Here is a 23,718-nt window from a genome sequence, read left to right as displayed (position 1 = left end):
AAAATCTAATGGGTAAAAAAGGAAAAAATGGAATTTTCTCAACTTTTGACAGGGTACGCAGGCAGCCTGTTTACACAGGTGCGGCCACGCTCTGTGTACAAAGCAAAAGTGCGTACAGGTACGCACTGTGCTTAACGCAGAGGGTGCGTACTGCTCTCAAAACCAAGAAAAATAAAAACTAACTCAACCCTAAGCTATTCCACCCAAATTCACAGTCAATCAGTCAAAAACCAGAAAGAAATCGACTTTTCTCAAATCAAAGTATCAACCAAAAGAGAAATCAATCAAATCCATGGAGTCCCTAGTATAGTCGCCATTTTGTCATGCGGAAAGAGTCAATTTTGCGGACAAAACCGACCTCCCTAGAAGCGAAGGCTTTCTAGTGACAAACAAAACAATCAAGCACTATCTTTCCCTAAATATGCATTTAAAATACAAGCAACCAGGTGTTTAAAGCATACCTTTAGTCCAACGTTGTTTGTAATAGCCAAGCCTCTCCGATCCAGATGAGCTCCTCCTTCTCCTTGAAACCTGCATTCACTAACAAGCAAACGATTACATAACACCTGAATAACTCATATAATAAAACATATTCATCATAAAGACCAAGGAGTATATGAAACAAATTATATATAACAACTTGTTGAGAAAAATGAACTTAATTGTATTAATTGGAAACAAAAGAAACCATTACAACCAGTGCCTTGGTGTTGTGCAGGTCCCTCCCAGGGTCCAAAAAGAGTTCTCCTTTACTTTGATCAGCTCACCCACTTCCAAATGAAGCTAAGACAGGATTGGAATCTCTCCTCTCAAGCTCTAAAAGGGAGTCCTAATTTCAGCAGCAACTACCCTTAGGAATGTTCAGCTTTCAACCTCCCCTCCCTCTGGCCCAATGCCTGTATTTATAATGCTTTGGAGGAAGTTAATTAGGTCCACCATGAATGGGATAAGCCCCTCTTTCAATGGGATAGCTCCCCTCTTCATGGGATAAGTTCCTCTTTCTTTGGGATGCATGAACCATCTGGAGGCGCTCAATCCACGTCAAACCATCTTCTAGAATGCTCTAGATTCGACCACAAGTAACTTTTTTGAAGTAAAACTTGCGCCTTTTGACCTTTAAAGGAGTATGCACCCACCCCTTTACAGACAGAGTGTAAAAGTACGCAGGTATTGTGAACTTGAGGTGCGTACACGCAGGTAGCGGTAAGAGAAACTGCGTAACCAGAGTTATATTGATTTTTAAGGACTTTCTCTCTTTCTTGGAGTTTGACATGAGGAGCAGAGGTATAAGACTTGCCAAGGAGGACAGTATGACAGTTGATGGAGCCATACTGACTGCAAATAGTCATGGTGACAAATTTTAGTGTAACACCCCTCATTATATTGTTGTACCCATTTAGTCCCAATATTGTTATTATTGTGCCTCATAGAAGCTCACTATTGTTATTATTGTGCCCTTACATTATTATTGTTATGTCGGCTCTGATTATATTATGACCCCTTAGACTCCTATATCTAGAAAGGAGGTATTCCCATTTGTATCATCCAAGAATTGTTCATTTGTGTAATGTAAAAGAGGTTGCCCCCTCGAAGAGGCTTATTTCTAAGGCGTTCATCTATCTTTTCTATCTTTTTGTGAGTTGGTTTCATAACACCAATTGCACATCTTTATATATCAATTCTGATCTCTAATTAACCCTTGATGCACACTTACATTATGCATCAATTTTCACCAACAAACTCTCACACACCTCTTCCAACCAACACGGTTGCACTCTTTCACACTCACTTTCCCAATTGAAAATTCAATTCTTCTTAAGAAAAATTTGGACTAAATTTGTTGGATAATAATATTTAGTTATGTTGCACTTAATTGTTTGCATAAATCTTCTACTTTTTCCTTTATCTTACTTCACTTGAGTCTTCTGAATATTCTCTTCAAGTTATCAAACTCTTCTTACATGTTTCCGCTTGAAAACTAAGCTTAACTGCTTAAATATGCTGTTTTGGAATTTGTTACAGGATTTAGCAAAGGTTCTCCTATTTTTAGCAAGTTCCAACTTTGTTTGAACTGCCAAATCTGCCTCTCAACCTGTCTGTGTCACTAATTCTTCCATTAGCCCTATTCATGGTTGGTTTAGCTCTCCGTTGTTATGTTTGACTTAACTTCCAAACTCCAAGCTGCCAACTCATTCATCAAAATATGGCATATAATGCCAAATTTTATGCTACTGACTCATCCATAAGTTTGAATTCCTTAAATCTTCCAAATATAGAATTATCGGGCCCATTTCACCTTAATCCCCAAGCACTTTAAATCAAGACTATAGATCCATTTTTTCCTGAGCACTTTATATATTAAATGCCACTGTCATATAACAGTCTCAGGACCAAGCACTTTAACACATGAAAACACCACAACAAACTATGTTATGGTGTGCCTTCCGTCACTTTGACAAAACACCACTTGTTAGCAATATTTCTGTCTCCTGGGCCCATCATCTCAACTAATTTCCTTTGCGCACCTTTGTTTTCCCTTCCAAGATTAATCCTCTTAGGTGTCATGTTTACAGTGGGTCTGACTTCTTTCATGCGTGCTTTGTTCATTGGTCATCAACTTCTACCCTTTACGTTATCATGTCCTGGAGCCTCATCAACTTAACAATCCTCCTTTATGCTCTCTTATTTTACCTCTAGCGTTCGAGTATCGAGACGAGCTTTCCTGGTGGGTACCACCCTTATGATCATGGACTAATCAACGAATAGGTCAGGATGATGTTATCAATGCCACATTTTCCCTATGCCTAGTCAGCCCTAAGGATTCTCCATTGCACATTGTATAAACCTTTTGGGATTAGGTCTCCAAGATGACATCATGCTTATGTCACTAACGCCACATGGTTCCATTAGAGTGGTGACATGTGTGTTGTAGCGGCTACAACCAGCCTCCAAAATTTTGGCTCGCATGCAATTTTTGGAGCCTACCTTGGATCCTATGATTGATCATACTTGGTCGCTTGTTGGTAAGATGAGGATTTCAAGCTCCCCTCCTTGATCTTAAGAGTTGTCCATGTTCTCATCTTTATGCAGCATGTGTCATCTTTGGGCATAGGGGTTGTTGTTTGTCATGCAAAGGGGATGTTGTTTTGCTTCAAGGGAAAGAATGTGCACATGAGTTGTTATCATCACATAGACATGTTTCACAATCACTACACACAATCTTGTCACTAAGGTTGTTGCATCAAGCAGAGTATGTTTATACATTCTAGATGGTCTACGATTGTATCACTAAGTGTTGGTGTGCAATCACAATCAAGTCTTATCTGTGTTTACATATGTTTCATTGATCTCACACTTAGCTAATTTTCAAAGTAGCTTAGCCTCATCTCGCCTCCCGGAACTGTGCACTTTTATTCTGCAACCTTCAAGCTTCCTCCCTTTCCTGCTAAAATCCCATAGTGCATAGAGACCCCAACCAACATTTCTCTCTAGAAATGCGCAGAGCATCCAGGTAGCCAACACTGCTCTCTAGAAATGAACAGAGAAGTTAGGTAGCTAACACTCCTCTTCGGAAATACGCAGAGGAGTCAGGTAGCCAACACTGCTATCTAGAAATGTGTAGAGAAGTCAGGAAACCAACATTGCTATCCAAAAATGCATAGAGCAGTCAGGAAACTAGTACTGCTCTCCATAAATGCGCAGAGTAGTTCAGCTTCCCGGCATTCAGAAACTGCACAAAGGTGTCCTCCTAGGGTCTCATCCTAGCAGCAGTTGCTGCCCACTGGAGCTGCGTTGATCTACCTCTTAGTGACTACATGAAAAGATGACATGCTACAATCAACCGCAAGGAGTCAAGGAGAAGTACCAAGAGACTAAGTGACGGTAAAGGTTAGAACCGCATGAAAACTCTGTCATATGCATGATCATCTTAACGGTAAGTATGGTAAGTAAAGAAAACCTTTCGAATTACATCTCTTAGTTGAATTTGAAAGACTGCTTGTCATTTTGATATCATCATGTCTTCAGTAACATGCTTGTGTGAAAACACCAAAAAGTAATTTCATGTGTTTCCTCTACATGTCTTGCTTCCTTTTTGATTGTTTGACCAATTGTTGTCTTCAACATGTTGATCGCTATGTCATGCTTGCAACCTTGTTCTTGTGATGTTGAAAGTTTTTGTTTGAGATGTGTTCGTTATGTAAAAATATATCACACTCACACACGATGTTGTAAGCACTGTTGCGCAAGTGTCGACACAGTCGTTTGAAGGTCTATTTGAAGTGTCACACTTATCGGTTTCACCATTAGGCAGTCCTGCAATCAGTCACACTAAGACATGTTGCCTTGTTGGTTTAAGGTGTCTTGTCGTCGAGTCATGTTGAGTGTGTGTTCACAAGGTCATGTATTCACGAGTTCAGTCGCTCACACACTTAGCCATTTTTTCTGAAAATCTTTCAAATGGACCACCCTCCATCAACTGGACTCCCACTGAGCCGCACTACGTAGTCTCAACCCTCAGCTGCCAAGCACTCTTGCCCAGAATTGTGCAGAGCTTGAGGCTGCCCTCTAGGCAATCTGCACTACACAATTCTAGAATCAACCTGGCTGAGTGTCACCCAAAACAACACAAAAGTTTCCCAAGAAGCTACCTCAGTCTGCGCTTCCCACAAACCTATCCATCAAGCCTCCTGCTGGTCAACCGAAGAATTTAACTAGGTAGTGATCCCAGGCTTCACACTTCCCAAAAATTGCACAGTAGTTGTCAGCCTGCCTACTTGCACTGACTAAATAAATTTTGCAAACAAGAGGAACAGGCACCCATTGCCTGTCATTGCATTGTCTCTAAAAATTACACAGTTTTTTCAATCATTCCTGCTGTCGGCGGGCCTGCTACTCCTAAATATTGCGCAGTTTTCTTGGACATTCCACCAGTTGCTTGACACCCTGCTCAGCCTGGAAACTACGTAGACATGTCCTTCATGAGTGCCTTCGATTTCTGTGGAGTTTTGGCCAGTAAGCTCCCACAGCATTCTCCCGACCTCCTCTGAAAATATGCATAGTTTTCACTGCCAGTGCCTCCTGCTGCCCGCACTGACTTCCATGGAAAAATTGCGCAGTTCTACCTCGCAGTTGAGCCAGACCCCGCAGATGTCACTACTATCCCGGACTGCTCAACCCAACCTCTCAATGACCTTTGCGCAATTTTTCCCAACAGTGAACTGAAGCCTCACATCCTAACCTGACATATGCTTTGCGTCGTTTCAGAGCCTTGTCCTCTCTCCCAGTCACCTGCACTTGGAAACGAAAGACAATGCATCATGGTAGACTAGGGGATTTATAGATTTGATGTCATCTCATCATGAGTGATTACATAAATAGGTACATGGATGAAACATGGTGCGATGACGAAGAGGATGAACAAGGAGTGCATGCTAAGATACTTGCTTGCGGTTGGATGAACACACGAAGCATACCAAGTAGCAAGTGAAGGAGACATGTGAACATGCATGAACCATCAACTAAACAACAAGATCATTGAAGAATCCATTCACTTTTTCATGTAGAGGTGAAACTATGGTACACCATAGGCACACTCATTACTCAGCAACACAACAACTCGACATGAACAACACAGCCAACATGTGCATACCAGCAGTGTCATATTGAGTTGTGTCAAGAGTCGCCTCGACCACATCACTACTTTTGGTCATAATTGTGTAATCAATGTAATGTAACATGGAAGTATAAGAGACCCATAGATGAATTCAAAGAGTAATTTAAGTCGAATAGTCATGAGGGAAGTAGAACAGTCACAAGGGTCAGTTTCACCCTTGGCTATATATACCCCTCATTGGTGCATGAAAATGGATTTTCACCTTGGCTCCTCCCACATAGCCTTGAGAGTTTATAGTATTTTCTTTGAGGAGTGATCATTGACTCCAATGCCCTGCTATCAAGGTTAGTGATGTATGGTGTATGGATGTGTTTTGGAACTTTCGCTTAATTCATAAGTCTGTTAACATGCCAACACGTTTTCACACATGGATTGTATTCGTTTGTAAGACTATTCTTTGTACGCTTGTAATGCATGTTGCTTTAACCTGTATTATGACAATTTAACTATTTTGATTGTTTTACTGCATAAGTTGTTGGAAATGTGTTGTATCAGTTGTTAATGTTGTCTCACCCATGTGGACTATTCCGTCGGAAACTTGACAGATTCATTCTTGTAAACTTGTTGTAATGACCATCGCACTCATGTGGACTGTTCCACTGGGTGTTGTATGTGCTATCTGTTCACTTTTTGTTTGTGACTGCTGCATCCATGTGGACTACTCTGATGGAAGCTGCACATGTCTTGCTTTGTTGTGTGTCTCTAACAGAGTTGGGACTATTCCCTTTCGACTTGAGACTCACTCTCACCCTCTCCCTTTACAGTGAAAGAACTTAGACACAAGTTACACTAAGAACTCACCAGACACACGAACCTCATTGTTTGAAGACTAACTATACCACTCTCATGTGCTGACAAGCAAGAGCTAAGACATATATTTAAGATAATGGCAACCAGGCCATCATACCAGATGGGACTCCTACACCAAACAGTGTGAGGTCTAGTTGGGCCTTCATATTGGGGAGATCCCCTGAATGTTGGCAGGTCCAGCACTGTCACTCATATTTGGACCGGTAGGTTAACCAAAAATTTCGAATATGCATGCCATATGTCCTCCATACTGGCATCATGCATACGTCATTAAGGGCCAATAAAATGCTGCCACATTCTTGTAAGAGAGGATAGAGAAAAGGGTATTTGTCCTTATGTTTTTCATCAATTTCCTTTGTTAAATAATTTAACATAAAACCATCGAATTTAAGCATTTACACTGCTGCATTTGACACGATTTCCTGACTTCTTTTTTATCGAGCCTTCGCTGCATCTACTCTTCACCATGCTAGCCATGCGCTTAATTATCTCGGGCCATCAATTATATGTGAAAATTTATTTTTTCTAGGCTAGCCTTCCCGAGCTTATCTTTCAAGTGGGGGCTCCCACATTAAAACTCTTACAATCAACTAATTTCATCTTTGTTGACTGGGTTTACATCATCTTGGGCTTGTATCATCCCAGGCAGTCCCCTTAGTGTGCTTATTTGGACCTTCCACAGAAGACTCCGCCAGGGTCATGTGTTATGTGGGGACCTCCCGCTACCATTGTGCACCAATCACTGCACACTGAAGTAAGATGACTCTGCCTAAAGTTATGTCATCCCAAGAATTCCTTTATGCACGTAACCTTTAACCTTTCATGGAAGAATCCTACTAGGATTACGTATTATAAGGGCTCGACCGCGAGCCAATAAAAATGCTTCCCGCTGCTGCGCTCTGATGCAAATTTTTTCTGGTCCGTTTGTTTTTCCACTTTGCTAAAGCCTCCACCATGTTTGGGGAATTCACCAAATTAACCATGCTCCAAAGGGTCCTCCATCACTTTAGATTTACAAGCTTTGACTTTTGGGGTCCTGCTTTTGACTAGCTATAACTTTGAATCCAGGAGGCCATTTTTTATCTTCCACATACCACTGGAAATATCTTTCAAATCTCTTTCCATACAAGTGGGCCCCAATTGTGTTTGAAGATTTATTAAGAGCTAGAAATGGCTTCAAATATCATGCACCATATCCACCTTTTCCTTTTACATACCTTGACTTGATCTTGATTCTTCTTGCAATATTCTCTACAGTTGCCTTTGCTATTGTCATACCTTTGATCTAAAATCAATGAGCACCACCTTTGACAACATATTCTAACAATATCTCATCATATTTGTTTCCTTTGCTAGTAAAGAAAACATCATCAATGATTTTCCTTTGCCATCAATGACAACATCATCAATGCTTTTCCTTTGCCATAAATGACAACATATTTCCAACAATACCCCCCTTTGGCATTGATGGCAACACCATGATAAAAAAAAAATCATCATAAATAAATAGGCAAAAATAAGTGGACTCTTTGTCTTCTCCTTCTTTGGATGTTGCTCCTTTATGTGTTGCTTCTCTAATATACTTATGCTGGTGGACTTCTTTTGATTTATCACCAACACTTCCCCCTATTTTGTTTTGTTTTTGCTTGAGATACATCTCCCCCTTTGTCTGAAGTTCTTATCCATCTTTTATTTGATAAAAAATACCTCTCTACCTTTGACATCAAAGGCAAATACACCAACATGCTCCCCCTGTCAACAATCTCACTCTATTTTTCTGATCATATGGACCTGTCAACTACTTCTTCTTATGCTGCAAACTTTAGGTATCTTTGATCTGATCCAAGCAACTTCCTTTCTTTCCTGTGAAGAAGATTTCTTTGAGAGGAGAGGAGTACTTACTCCCAATATCTATGTCAAGTATTTAAGAGGGATCTCTTGCTAAAACATCACATACTTGTACAATTGATCCATAAAAAAAATAATTCATGTTGGTCTAAGTCTCAGATAAGCGTACATAATAGTGCCTCTTCCTAGATACATACACCTAAAGTCTAGCAATAATAGGAACCTATCCTATGCATGAATTACACCATCAACTTGTCAACTTATGAAGAATAAAGGACAACACAATGCTTATATGACAAACATAGAAGGACTCTCACCAATGCATGCTTAAACCAACAACTCAACATATACTCTACCAAAATTCTAATGACAACAAACTCACAGCTTACAATTCGAATCAATATGAGCATTAGCATGTAAATCATGTCGCTTTCAATCAACACTTGGACTTGCAATCTCATGATATGAATACCAAACTATGACAAAAAACTAATGATAATTAATACCAATTGTTAATACCTTTGATACCAAGTGTTAATGCCTTTGAGATCAATGATACCAATCCTTGAGCTGATACCAATTGTTGAAATTGATACCACTGATTGCTAAGTGTTCTCCTTGTGATCATGCTCTTTTCACCAATACGAATTCTTTCCAAAAATTTGATGTCTGATACCAATTACTGTTTGGAATAGTTTGAAAGCATCACATCATTCAAACCATTCATCATACATGCAACACAAAACTTTGACCATTTAGGCAACATTAATGCGACAAAAACCATTAGCCTATGTCTTCCATACTTTTCCTTAAGTAGCAAACAACTGATACCAATCTATGATACCATTTCTTAATGGAATAAACTGATACCCAAAGTTTAAGTTGATTAAACTCCCTTTGTGGTTATGCTCCCTCTTTACGACTAGGAATCTATAAACATACTTGAATAAGACAGGAAAACTTTGACAGTAAATAAATCATCAACCCAATTCTGTCATCACCATTTGATCCTTCAGATACAGTACTTGGTGTGTTCCTTTATTCTCCTTGCATATGACCTTTCTATCTTCTCTTGAAGGCAACCTCTTCTTTTCAATGAAGAGGAACAAGGGATCTACTCCCTCTGAGTAGATTATCTCCCTTTTTCTTCCACACCTAGATATGCTAAGTTTTTACTTGGTCAACATCATGAGCTAATTTCCTGTGATGATTTAGTACTATTTCCTGATTGAGTGACTTTCTACCATATTTTGAGCATACAATCCATTGGTCATTCCTCTTGTTAGCACCAATTAAATCCAAACTACAAGTTACTTGTTGCTCTTCTTTCTCACTGTCTATACTTGTTTTTTGACTGTACTGATTTGGAGAGCTTTTTGGTCTACTCCTGCTTCTTTGATCTAAATGAAGTCTCTTCCTATTGTATGTTATATAAGAGAGATCAACCACAAAAATTTCAGGCTCTCTTCTACTAATTTTATACTAATAATCTTCAAATCCAAACACTAGTCTCTATTACCTCCATGAATCATACGTCTCGCCTCTCTTATGAGTGCAAAAATAACTCCTGCGCAGTTGTCCTTGCTAGCTTTCCACATAATCCATGCCTCTATTTGACTTATTCTGGAAAGGAAGTGAATTATTTCGAGGTTTGCATGCAACTTCTTTGTGCCCAAAATTCTTATATTATTGCATTCAACATTATTCAAGAAGGGGGAAAATGAATTATCCATCTTACCAAAGCTTTTTTTCATCCAATTTCTTGCATTGATACTCGCTCTCCTGGTATTTTTGGGCCATTGATAATTTTTCCTTTGAGGGGAAAAGGCTCTATGTGCATGGAAGTTTGAATTTCTCTTAGAAACTCATGGTTGTTGTTGAAATATAGTGTTCCTCCTATGTTGTTGCAGCTTATTTTTCCTATCTAGACACTTAAAGACAAAGTGCCTTGTATTACCACAACTAAAAGATATGAGGGGTTTCACGCCTTTGACTTGATTCCTAGAATTCATTGTGTCTCCTTTATGCTATGTTAATTTCTCTACTACTATAGTGTTGTTAGATATTTCTTTAACAAAGCTAGTGGGTCCCTTTGATACTGTTGTTGAGTCACTATGACCTTCGAATATTGTATTGACTTGAGCAGGACTATGGCTAGTTCAAATCTTTTCCAAAACATCAAAATTTTGAAACCTGATCAACTACTCCTTTAATTCCCTATTCTCCATTTCTATATCCATATTGATGGCTTTGATATTTTTGATCTCCTCAAGGGATGCTATGAGCTTCCTTTTTAAATAAATATTTTTTTTCAAGTTCTTTCATATCAATAGAGGAGATACTAGCTTCACAACTTATGTCTATTTCACTCACAACTTGCTCAAATTTTTTTTCCCCTACTAACTCTAGGGATTCTTCTGCTGACACATGAGATTTTCTATCTACCTCTCTACCAGAGGTGCACCCTTTGAATTTTTGAATAATGTCTACGTCTACTATTGCTATCAAGGTAGTTCCTTCTTCACTACTACTAGATGAGCATCTCTCTCCTTCATTAGTACTTGCAATTGAGAAATTTGAATATAATCGGCCTATTGTGTTACAATAACAATAGAATAAAAACTTAATTGTAGATTGCATATCCTCTAAATACTGTGCGTGCTGGTTAACAACTTGGCCTCTTAATACATGGAAATCATCCCCCGGTTCGTGATCTTCAATACTCTCCAAATATTTGACTGGTCCATCCTTCAGAGGAATGCTCTTTAAATCACATGAAGCATTTATGTCTATGTCATAGATGGACTGCAACTCATGCCATATCTCTTTGGCAGTCTCACACCAAATTACTTTCTCAATATATAGCTTGGACAACCCTATCAATATATACTCCTTGGCTTGTTCATCAACCTCATTATCTGTTAATCCATTCTCCACACATAGAAATACATCCAAATCAAGAGCTTGCAAGTAGATTCTCATTCTTACCTTCCAAGTTGTATAATTTGATCCATTTAGAAATGGAACTCCATCTGAGTTAATCTAGTCCTAGTTCTCCATGGTCCCTGATCTTCCTTCCAGTTTCTAAATTGATCCTAAAGGAACTTGTTTTCTCTGATTCCAATTGTAGAAATAATGGAAACAAGGACACTACTCGGGGGGTGAATCAATAGTGTGACCAAATTATATAGCTCTTGACAAATTACACTTTCAATAACTTTATCAATCACTCATGTAATCAACAACACAACTCAGTCATGTAAAACATAACATCAAAACAATTTTCATACACACATGAAACATATACATGAGACATAAATCTTCTTTTTATTTCTTTTTCAAATACAATCTTAAACTTGATTACAACATTTCTCCACAATCTTCTACTTGTATGTTTATCAACTGCTACTAAAAGGAACTTCTATCCCTACTCGTTTATCAGCTACCACTGAAAGGGATTTCTGCCCTTACCTGTTTATCAATTTTCACTAGAAGGGACTCTTTCCCCTACTCTTTTGTCAAGTAATGTTGAAAGGGAATCTTTCCCTTGCTCATTTATCAACTACCGCTGAAAGGGACTCTTTCCCCTAGAATGAAATCTACCACTTACTGACCTTGTTGATCCATCTTTCATCCATTTTCAAAATAGAACCAATAGACCACTTATTTCATTAAAAAACAAGTTTCTTACCTCAGCCACTCACCAAATCCACCATCAAAACACCTTCAACAATCTCTGATTACTGATCAAATCACTAACTATATCAACAACATCAATATTTTACAATTATCCAATATAACCATAAAATACTCTTCATCAAAACACCATTCAAAAAATATCACCAATTACACCTTTTCAGATATGAAATATGATATCTGATTCACCCTTGATGCATACTCACATTATGCATTAGGTTGCACCAACAAGCTATCACATACCTTTTCCAACTAACATAGTTGTACTCTTGCATACTCATTCTCCCAATTGAAAATTCAATTTTTCTTATATAAATTTTGGACTGATATTTTTGGATAATAATCTTTAGCTCTCTTGCAGTTGATTGCTTACATGAATATTCTATTTTTTCCTTTGTCTTGCTTCACTTGAGACTTCTGAATATGCGCTTCAAGTCATCAAGCACTCCTTACTTGTTTCTGCTTGAAAAACTGAGACTAATTGCTTAAATTTGTTGTTCTGGAATTTGTTATAGGATTTAGCAGAGGTTCTTATATTTTTAGCGAGCTCCAACTTTGTTTTAACTTCCAAATCCACCTCTCAATCTAGCCATGCCACAAATTCTTCCATTAACCCCATTCATGCCTTCTTCATCTCTTTTCTGTTATGTTTGGAATAATTTTCAAACTCCATGTTTCCGACTCGTTCATCCAAATATGGCATATAATGCCAAATTTATCTTACTGACTCATCCATAACCCTGAAGGCCTTAACACTGCCAAGTATAACATTATCGAGCCCATTTCATCTTAAGCCCCAAGGGATTTTAATCAAGACTATAATGTTGCTTCAACCTGAATGCTTTATATATCAAATTCCAATGCCATATAACAATCTCGGGTCCAAGCGCTTTAATTCATGAAAACACCCCAAAACTGTGTCCCTGCATGCCTTCTGTCATTTTGAAGGAACAATACTTTTTGGTAATCTTTCTGTCTCCTAGGCCCATCATCCTGATCGATTTAATTTGAATTCCTTTGTTTTCCCTTTTGGGATTAATCCTCCAGGATGTCATTTTTACTTTGGGGATGACTTCTTTCACGTGTGTTTTGTTCATTGGTCGTCAAATGTTGCCTTGTACATTGTCATGTCTTGGAGCCTCGTTAACCCGAGAATCCTCCTTTGTGCTCACTTGTGCTACCTTCAGGGTCTGGGTACCAAGATGAGTTGTCCAAGTATGTACCACCCCTGTGCTTGTGGATCAATCAATGAACATTTTAGGCTGATGCTGTCAATGCCATGTTCGTCTGATGCCTAGTTAGCCTGGAGGATTCTCCACTACACATTGTATAAACCTTCCGGGATTAGGCCTCCGGGATGACATCATGATTACGTCACCAATGCCACATGGTTCCATCTAAGTGGTTGCACATGTCAATCATATTTGGCCCACTAGGGTACCCAAAACCACCGAATCTACATGCCACATGTCCTCCATACTAACATCATCATGGGCCGATAAAATACAGCCACGTGCATGTCAGAGAGGAGAGAGAAAATGGTCTCGGTCCTTATGTTTTTTTTTAGATTTCCTTTGTTAAATAATTTAACATAAAACCACTGAATTCAAGCATTTACACTACTTCGTATTCCACGACTGCTCAGTTGCCTTTTCGTTGGGCCTTTGTTGTTGCTTCTCTTTTCTATGCTATCCCGACACTTAATTATCCTAGGCCATTACTTCTATGTGCAACTCTATTTGTTCCAAGCTAGCCTTCCTTGGATTAGATTTCAAGTGGGGGCATCCCACTTTAAAAATTTTCCAATCAACTGCTTACGTCTCTTCCACCTGGGTTTACATCATCCCTGTTTGGCATCATCTCGGGCGCTCCCCTTAGTGCACTAATTTGGACCTTCTAGGGAAGACTGTAAGTATGAAATTTCTTGGAAGGTGTACCAGAAACATTTCACTTAAGTCATTGGTGACAAGTGACCCTAACAACAATTTGTGGCTGCTTACACTTCATATATGCAATAATAAAACAAGAAAAACGTATAATAAAAAGATATATGCGATACAAAATAGAAAAAAACAAAATAAATCCAATGTAATAACCCAATATGGAAAGACTTTTGAATGGATAATAATCTTTATTGATAACACCTGGTGAAAGAGATCTACAAAAGGGTTTGCAAATCCCCCTCCGTGGGACGGGTCCTTTGATGTCCTTGATGCTTTAGTGATCGATTCTCTCTCCCAATATGTGAAAAACCCAAAAATAGTGTGTAGAACTCTAGTGGGAGCTCAAATGCAAGAAGACGATAGTGATGATGATGATAATGATCATGGTGAAGAATGAATGAAAAACCCTCTTACTCATAACAAAGTATTGGGTTGATCTCGAAAATGGAAAATAATAAAATGATATTGACCAAATCAAGATCTAATCGTTAGGAGTACTTTATTATATGTTTTGGAGAGGGAAAATATATTCAAAATCGTCAAATATATTTATTTAGAAATAATTAACAAATAAAATGATTTATTAATTATTTTTCAAGGATTAAGAATGGTGTGAAATTGAAATAATTATTAAATAGTGATTTAACAATTATTCAAAAATAGAATTAAGGAATAATAAATAAATAGTGGTTTATTTAATTTTTCCTAGGTGATTTAGTCAAATGTGACAAGGAATAATTATCAAATAATGATTTAATAATTATTCCGAGAGAAAATTAAATAAATAATTATTTATTCAACTCTTCTTATGGGGTTTTTTAATTTTAATTAGAAGTAATTAATAAAAGAGTTTACTAAATTATTTCCCATGATGAAAGCGATTTTACTATGGTAAAATTAATCCTACGTGGTGTATTTCGATCCACCTAGTTAGAAATTGCTAGGTGATCATTTTTGGTGATAACAGATTGCCCCCTAATGTATGAGTGTTAGGAGAAAATCATATGACCAAAATACGTTGTAGGTTACACTGATCCAGGTGGATATTGGTGGCCACTCGCCAATTCCACTTGAACCCCACCATTGTTTCTTTCAGTTTTTTAGTTTCCTTAATTGTAGCACAGTTTACTATTTTTAGCAGTTTTTCGGGTCCTAAACTTATGGAGCCGTTTTGAGGCCCTAAACGACGTTTTTTGGAAATCTACCACCAACGATTTATTGTCTAAAATTGCATTTTACGTCATAGTCCTTGGAGAGATCTTTCCAACGAGTTATCTGTTGAGATTGCAACAAGATGATGGAGCTTAGTGAAAAGAGTCGCCTTCACTAAGTGGGCCCGCAGGCTATTTTTGGTGCAAGTCTATTTTTAGACTATGTCTATTTTTAGACATATGGATCATGTCTATGGATTGCAGGTTGCTGTTTATGGATGATTGATCAAGTTGGGAAAAAAATAGATGGACTTCTATTTTTGATGAAAGTGTGAGTGATCACAGTGTGAGTGATCAAAGTCTATTTTTAGATTGGCTGTCAAAAATAGAAAAGTCAAATATTATTATCTCACAATAATATTTGGACTATAAACTTAATCTTATTCTCTTGGAGCACTTCAGTTTGAACTACAGAGGTGGCACATGCAGCTGTCAGAAGGAAATACGCTTTTCTTATGAGTCAGTTGAGTTGTTGCATGCATGACTTCAGTTAGAACTCAATCAGTTGAGTTTGGTGGAGTTGATTGTGGAGTTGATGGAGTTGTGTTTAGTTTAGCTTTGTTAAACTGGTTGTATTTAGTCTAACTGGCAAATAGACTAGAGATGAGTTGGGTGAATTAATTATTAATTAATTCACAAGTTATTAACTCATAATACAACTAATGAATACATCAATTAACTCAGTTGCATGTCAGTGCATGTTCAGTTCAACAGGGATAGGTGGTAGAGAATCAGATTGCTATCAGTTGTGACTATAGTTGTGCACCAGATCTTGCACAATCAAGGGATTGAGTATGCCAATGAGTTTGCTCACGTATTTTCCCACATTATAGCTTGTGCTCACGTCCAACAAAGAGTGAGTGACTATTTTGCAGGTGAAAAACGAGTTTGGTGAGCCATTCTCATCAGTTCTTGAGCAGGTATTGAGCAGTGGAGGCAGGCAAGCAGTGGAAGAGATTTGGAGATCAGATCTGAGCTGTATTGTGTGTAACAGAGGTGGAGATACTTGTGAGAAGTATTATGCTGTGTAATGTTACATGACTCAATCATTAATATACAGATAGTTGGGGTTTTTAGCAAGATGCTTTCCCCGGGATACATACTGTGTTGATGTGTGAATGCTCTTGATGTTTTATTGTTATTAATGCTGCTATATTGATGATCAATGTAGAGGAGCTTATGTATTGTGTATGTATTCCGCAATAGTACATGATTAGGATAATCTCTGTTGAATATGTGTTAAATTATTCAAAATTTCTACATTATCATGTGTGTCAAACAGAGATAATATGACTAAATCGCGACCTCGAGAAGTTGGTTTTCCAACTCATCCCAATGGGGCCCATAAACTCTTGATGTTACATCTCCTCGGGTTAGGGTTTTGGTTGTTTAGGGTTTGCTCTTATTGTTAAATAATAAAAAGGCCCTTAAGCCTCATTGTAACGTAGTTCAGAGGCATGTAGCCGTCATATCTCTTCTCAGAGATAAGTTACCATTGCCCGAGCTAGCCTTATTTCCATGCTGTTTGTAAGCATATTTCAATATTTGATATTAATGAAATGAAGCGTTATTTCTACTACATCTTTGTATTTATGGTTATATCTGTAATTTGTTGCGTTCATGTTTAAATCCAGATCAGTGGTACCAGAGTGGTCTACTCTTTCTTTATTTTTCTTTGCATGTCCCCAACGAGGTCGGGATATCAGGAGTTAGGGCTTGAATTGGTCGAACCTTTGCAAGACCAGCCTCGCAAATCCCGACGGTCTCCCATGGCAGATGAAAAGAAAGACGAGGGGGCAGGAGATCCTATCAAAATCTTGTTTGAGGAATCCCTCGAGCGACAAAGGAATGCGATGATGGACAACTTTTCCTAGGTCCTTCAGCGACTACCCAGGGGCGACGAATCTACTTCTGATAGTAACTCTGGAAGCGCCACACCCTTTAAGGTACAAGTTAACTTTGACATTCCCATATTTGAGGGTTAGATAGATGCAGATGTTGTAGATAAATGGTTAAATCTACTAGAAGGATATTTTTTCGTTCATGATTTTTCCAGCCGAGAAAATATCACCTTTGCACTTCTCAAAGCAGCCCCCCACATTAAGGACTGGTGGGAAACCTACTGTGAGCAGAAGGATGAAAGTACAAACTCATTGTTTTTAGCCGCACCCACTTGGAACTCGTTCTGGGATGCCATCAAGGAGAAGTACTACCCTGTAAGGAGCTATGAGGATAAATACATAAAGTGGACAACGTTGTGACAGGGAAGGGACCAAGATGTGCCGGAGTTTACCAATGTTTTTCATACCCTTCGCACGAAGTTGGGTATCAAGGATTCTGAGAAGCATTTGGTTCTCAAGTACCTCAGATGCCTGCACAGGTACATCTAGGACAAGATGGAATTCCTGGACATCTCCTCGCTCGACATGACATACCGATATGCTATCAAGATCGAGCAAAAGTTTAAACAGAAGAAGTGAGACTTTGGATCTACGAATCCGAAGCAAGGGAAAGGTGCCCCCAAATAGCAAAACAAAGGACAAAGCCAAGGCGAGGTGGCCCAGGACAACCCGCCAAAGCCGCAAGCAAAGAACAACACTGCGAAGCTGAAGAAGGACACGGGAAAGTGGTGTGTTTTCCATAAGAGCTCCACTCACAACATAAGTGAGAGTCGGGCCAAGCAGTCACTAGTGGCCAAGCTAAAGGCTTTAGAATCAGATGCATGTTACAACTCTGAGTCAAAACCTGACAAGAGGAATGAAAAAGGGAAGAATATTATCGATGTGGAGCCCAATGCCACTGTTGCCACCACGAAGATCCAGAAGGAGGAACCCAAAGATCTAGAGGAGGAGGAGTGCCTCTTCCACTCCTAGATGTTGGTAAAGGGTTCCCCGCTATAGTTCATCGTTGACAACGGGAGCCAAAAGAACCTCATTTCGATAGAGGTCATGAAGCAGCTGGGCTTACCAACCACAACACATCCACAACCGTACACCATCAGGTGGCTTCACCAAGGATGGGATCTTCGCGTGAGCCAGTAGTGCCGCCTTCCATAAAACATCAAGCCCTTCACGGATGAGGTATTAAGTGACATTGCTCCCCTTGATGTTTGTGATGTATTATTAGGCTAACCATACTTATGGAAGTGACATGCTGTGTATGAGTCAAGGACTCATTTTGTTATTGTTACTTTGGGAAATAAGTTGTACAGGATACCGGAGGTAGCACCGCCTACCGCCATCTCTTTTGTTACTGCAAAACAATGCAGTAAGCTCATTTCCAAAATTGGGAAATTTGTTTTCCTGATGATACGCCCTTAAGGAAAGAAGAAGACAGTGCTTACGACCTCCAGATAGGGCCCCTACACATGGCAACAATAGATGGACAAGGTCGTGGAGGAGTATGAGGACATCTTCACCTCCCCCACAGGGGTGCCTCTACACTGTCAGGTCAAGCACTCCATCGATTTGACCCTAGGTGCGCCACTACCCAATGGACCAATCCATCGGTGCTCCACTTTGGAGAATGACAAAATCAAGAGGCAGATTCAGGAGCTGCTGTAGAAAGGTCACATCCTTCCGAGTTCATCGCCTTGTGGTAGCCCGATCGTGTTGGTATAGAAGAAGGATGGGACTTGTAGACTCTATATTGACTACTAGGTGCTGAACAAGATCAATGTCCAGAACAGATACCCAATCCCACAGATTGATGACCTTCTGGACCAACTGAAGGCGGAAAAATATTTCAGCAAGATCGACTTGAAGTCCGGCTATCACCATGTACTAATTGAATCCTCCGATGTGTGGAATATTTCCTTCAAAGCCAAGGAGGGCCTTTTCGAATGGTTGGTTATGCCTTTTGGGTTGATGAATGCTCCTGAAACCTTCATGAGGCCGATGGATGACATCTTACGGCCATTCACCAACTCATTTGTAGTGGTATACCTCGATGACATCTTGATCTTCAGCCAGAGTTGGGAAGAGAACCTCCACCACATTCGATAGGTTCTCCAAACATTGCGGCAACACAAGCTGTGTGCCAATTTGGAGAAATGCACTTTTGGCATGACCCGGGTTCAGTATCTGGGATACATTATTGATGAATGAGGGGTGCATGTGGATCCAGCCAATATCTAAGTCATTCGGGGTTGGTCAGCCCCAACCACTCTAACAGAGCTCAATAGCTTTCTAGGTCTTGCCAATTTCTACCGCAGGTTCGTGTTGGGATTCTCTCATATCACTTGGCCCTTAAGTCAAGTCACCAAGGGAGGAGTGAAAGAAAAATTCTTTTGGTCTGAATCTCAACAAAAGGCATTCACAAAGTTGAAACATCGACTTTGCTCTGCATTAGTGCTCAATTTACCAGACTTGCAACAACCATTTGAGATCAAGATAGATGCCTCTGACTATGCTATTGGGGCAGTCCTTACTCAACAAGGGCATCTAGTGGCATATCACAGTGAGACACTTTCAGACACAGTCTGGAAGTATTCCACTTATGACAAAGAGATATATTCCATTGTGCAAGCTTTCCGACAATGGAAGCATTACATTTTGGGGAAGGAAACGATCATCCACATAGACCACCGACCCGTGAAGTTCATACAGATGCAAGGGAAGTTGCAGAATCATCACCATCAAAAGTCCACATACCTGCAACAGTTCCATTTAAATATCAAGTATAAGAAGGGTAGCACCAATAATGTTGTAGATTGCCTCAATCTACCACCGATCATGGCTTTAACCACTGTGCTCAACTCTTGTGGGCACGAGACATCTGATTGGCCACTTCTCTACAAAAGTGACCCAGAGTTTTGCCACACATACCAGAGGCTCTTGGAGGGTTAGCAAGTTCCATATTTTCACCTCTAGGATGCCTTGCTATGCCACCTGGGACACCTTTGTTTTCCTTGAATTGAGTAAGCCAAGATGATTTGGGAAGCACACTATAGTCGGGTCGCTGGGAATTTCGGGGTCGAGAAAACAGTGGCAGTACTGCAGAAGTATTTCTACTGGCCAAATCTTCGATAGGATGTCGAGAAGTAAATCATACCTTGCACTGCCTGTGCCATTTCCAAACCGACCATTAAGAATCAAGGCCTCTATACTCCGCTTCCTACCCCTATTTGACCTTGGGAATCCATCTCCATGGATTACATGTTGGGCCTTCCTTCTACTAAGCATGGCAACGACTGTGTTTTTGTGGTTGTCGACAGATTCTCAAAGATGGCCATTCTGGTAGCCTGCAAGAAGAATATCACAGCAGAAGCCACTGCTAAAATCTTCTTTGAACGAGTGTGGGTACACTTTGGGATCCCACAGTATATCATCTCAGATTGGGACAACAGGTTCCTCAGTACATTTTGGTCCAGTCTTTGGTCGATGCTGGACACCAAGCTCACTAAGTCCATAGCTTTCCATCCCCAAACTGATGGCCAGATAGAGGTCGTCAACAAGATGATCGTACACATTCTGCGCATGTACAACTCAAATCATCCATGCACATGGGATTAGAGCCTTCTCTATGTCCAGCACATCTATAACCGAGCTCTCCACAACTCAACTGGCCACAACCCTTTTCAGGTGGGCTTGGGATTCCAGCCACTATGTCCCATTGATGTGGCCATACCATTTGTAGCTACTCAGGTATATTTGGTTCATGTCTAGTCGGAAGTCAATAAGGCAAACAACTTCATTGAGCACATCCAACATATTTGCCAACAGGTCCATGACATTCTGGAGAAATCAAATGGCAAGTAAAAGCAGCGACATGATCAACATCGGGTGCCACACAAGTTTCGAGTGGGTGTCAAAGTGTGGTTGCATTTGTAGAAGGAACGCCTTACAAGAGACTATCGTAAACTTAGACCACTCCAATATGGTCCTTACACCATTACCAAGGCTGTGGGTCACAATGCATTTGAGCTTAGCATTCCCCCATTCCTTGTCCTGCACCCAGTGTTCAATGTGGACCGCCTTCGACCATACTCCCCACCATTCCTGGACACATTAGACATTGCAGAACAACTCACACCTATAGAGTTAAATCTAGATTGCATGGAGCAATCCACAACTGATCAGATCATGGACATGTAGATCAAGAACACTCGCTAGCAGAAAATCCAACTGTATCGATTTGTCAAAGCAGGCCAACACCTTCACCAGGGAAAGTGGCTCACAAGGGACCAAGTTCAGCAGAAGTTTCCTCATCTCATGGAGGAACTCAACGCAATGGGGACCATTGCTTCCTAAGGGGGGAGGAATGATCTAGGTGGATATTGGTGGCCACCCACCAATTCCACTTGGTCCACCACCATTGTTTCTTTCAGTTTTTCAGTTTCCTTAATTGTAGCACAGTGTACTATTTTTACCAGTTTTTCAGGTCTTAAACTTTTGGCGCTGTTTTGAGGCCCTAAACGACGTTTTTTTGGCAATCTACTGCTAGCAATTTTTTTTTGTCTAAAACCATATTTTCTGTCGTAGTCCTCAGAGAGATCTTTCCAACGAGTTATCATGTGTGTCAAATGGAGATAATATGACCAAGTCGCAACCCTGAGAAGTTGGTTGTCCAACTCACCCCAACGGGTCCCATAAACTCTTGGTGTTACATCTCCTCGAGTTAGGGTTTTGGTTGTTTAGGGTTTTCTCTTATTGTTCAATAATAAAAAGGCCCTTGAGCCTCATTGTAACGTAGTTTAGAGGCATGTAGCCGCCACATATCTTCACAGAGATAAGCTACCATCGCCCGAGCTAGTATTATTTCCATTCTGTTTGTAAGCATATTTCAGTATTTGATATTAATGAAATGAAGTGTTATTTCTACTACATCTTTGTATTTATGGTTATATTTGTAATTTTTTGCGTTCCTATTTAAATCTAGATCATACGCTTCCACAAGATACCAAAGCGGAGTCAAAGAGAGAGAGAGAGATAGATGAAGCAATGTGAGGAAGGGCAAAGGAATGGAGGGGGCAAGACCTATTAAACTGATATAAGTCTCCTTTTATTTTGGAGTACATGATCTCAAATGAGGCGGGGGAGGCATACCCATACTTTTCGAGATAAATAAGTACAAGGAATAATGTTGAGCCCAATAATGTGGGGTAGTGGGACTGAGCTACAAAGTACATGCTACATGGTATGCTGGCATCAATGGGTTAGAAAATAATACAATGAATCCCATATACATAATGTGCTTGGAAAAAAAGAGGCCATGACTAAATACAATAACATCTAAGTACATGAGACATAATTCCCCTTAAGCTGAAACAATGAGGGGGGATCACAACCAAAGAAGCTTTGCTAAACAGGAAAGGGCTCTGACAATCTGAATGAAGGATACATGCATGCTGTGGGTGCTAAAAGTAGCTGAAATCTAACCCATCACATCTATGGAATTGCATCTAGGGCTAGATCAACATCTACATATATTTGGGCATGTGGGGGGCTACCTAAAGGGTCACGCCTCTTGAGGTATAAACATCTCAAACACACCTGGGAATCACCGGTTCAATCGTTTGGATCACTAGACCATCAAGTGTATGATTCTCAATCGTGCGATAATGAGCTAACACTTAGCACATGAGAAACAACCAAGTCAAAGGGCAGTGATGATTCCCTTTGCTTGATCCAAGGCACTAAACAAAAATTAAGGATGGAACCAAGGTACATCACCCTCGATACCTCACTTCTGGAATAAATGTGTCGAAGTTTATAGAAGAGGGCCTGATAGAGTTAAGGAAATGAGGAATCCTTAACATAGGCACGTGAGATCATAGTAAAATGAATGACGGACTGACACCAGGGATGATGATGGAAGGAAAAAAGATGAGTGGTGGACAGATAAATTCCTTTTTCAGAGCATAATATGCTTGGTTGACCTGGCAGTGACTTACTCGATTCTAGAGGGGATGGTCAATTACTTAGACTAGGGATTTTCAAAGATGGAGCAGTGTAGGTGGAGGTTAAATATGATCATGACGGGGTGAATGTGACACAAATATGTTTGGAACATTGTAACTGGAGTCAAGGGGACTTGAAAAAGACTCCATAGGTGCAAGGGTGACTAGATGATGCTGCCACATGGGGGAGTGTTGGGTAGGAGTCCCCTAGGTGTAAGTTTTGTCTGAGTCATGTAAAGACTCCACATTTTGAGGAGCGGAGCATGATTAGCGCAAGGTTATAAGAGGCAAAGGGGCTTTAGGGTAGGTCAAAGCCCCTTCTTTTGTAAAGGTATGGGACTATCTAGAGGATTTTGAGCTATGCCCATGGTTTGCGGACCATGGTATTGTAAGGGTAAATCCATATATAAAGGGATGTTTAGAAAGTCTAAGGGATGGAATGGAATTGAAAAAAATACTTTTGGGTTTGTTTTTGTAAGACCTTTTTTTAGTCAGGTGAAGGGGAAGGATCCTACATTTGTGTGCACAGAGATCTTGATAATCATGCAGTTGAGAGCGCAGGCCCCTGCAGCCGTGTGCCAAGGGTAAAAAAGACTGTATTTAAGAAGACTTGACTAATAAAGAAGACTTTTGAGC

Source organism: Pinus tabuliformis, chromosome X, assembly GCF_031772625.1.
Source record: "Pinus tabuliformis cultivar Carrire ecotype Pingquan chromosome X, CPIR1, whole genome shotgun sequence".
Taxonomy (NCBI): Eukaryota; Viridiplantae; Streptophyta; class Pinopsida; order Pinales; family Pinaceae; genus Pinus; species Pinus tabuliformis.
Note: the sequence above shows the minus strand (reverse complement) of the source record.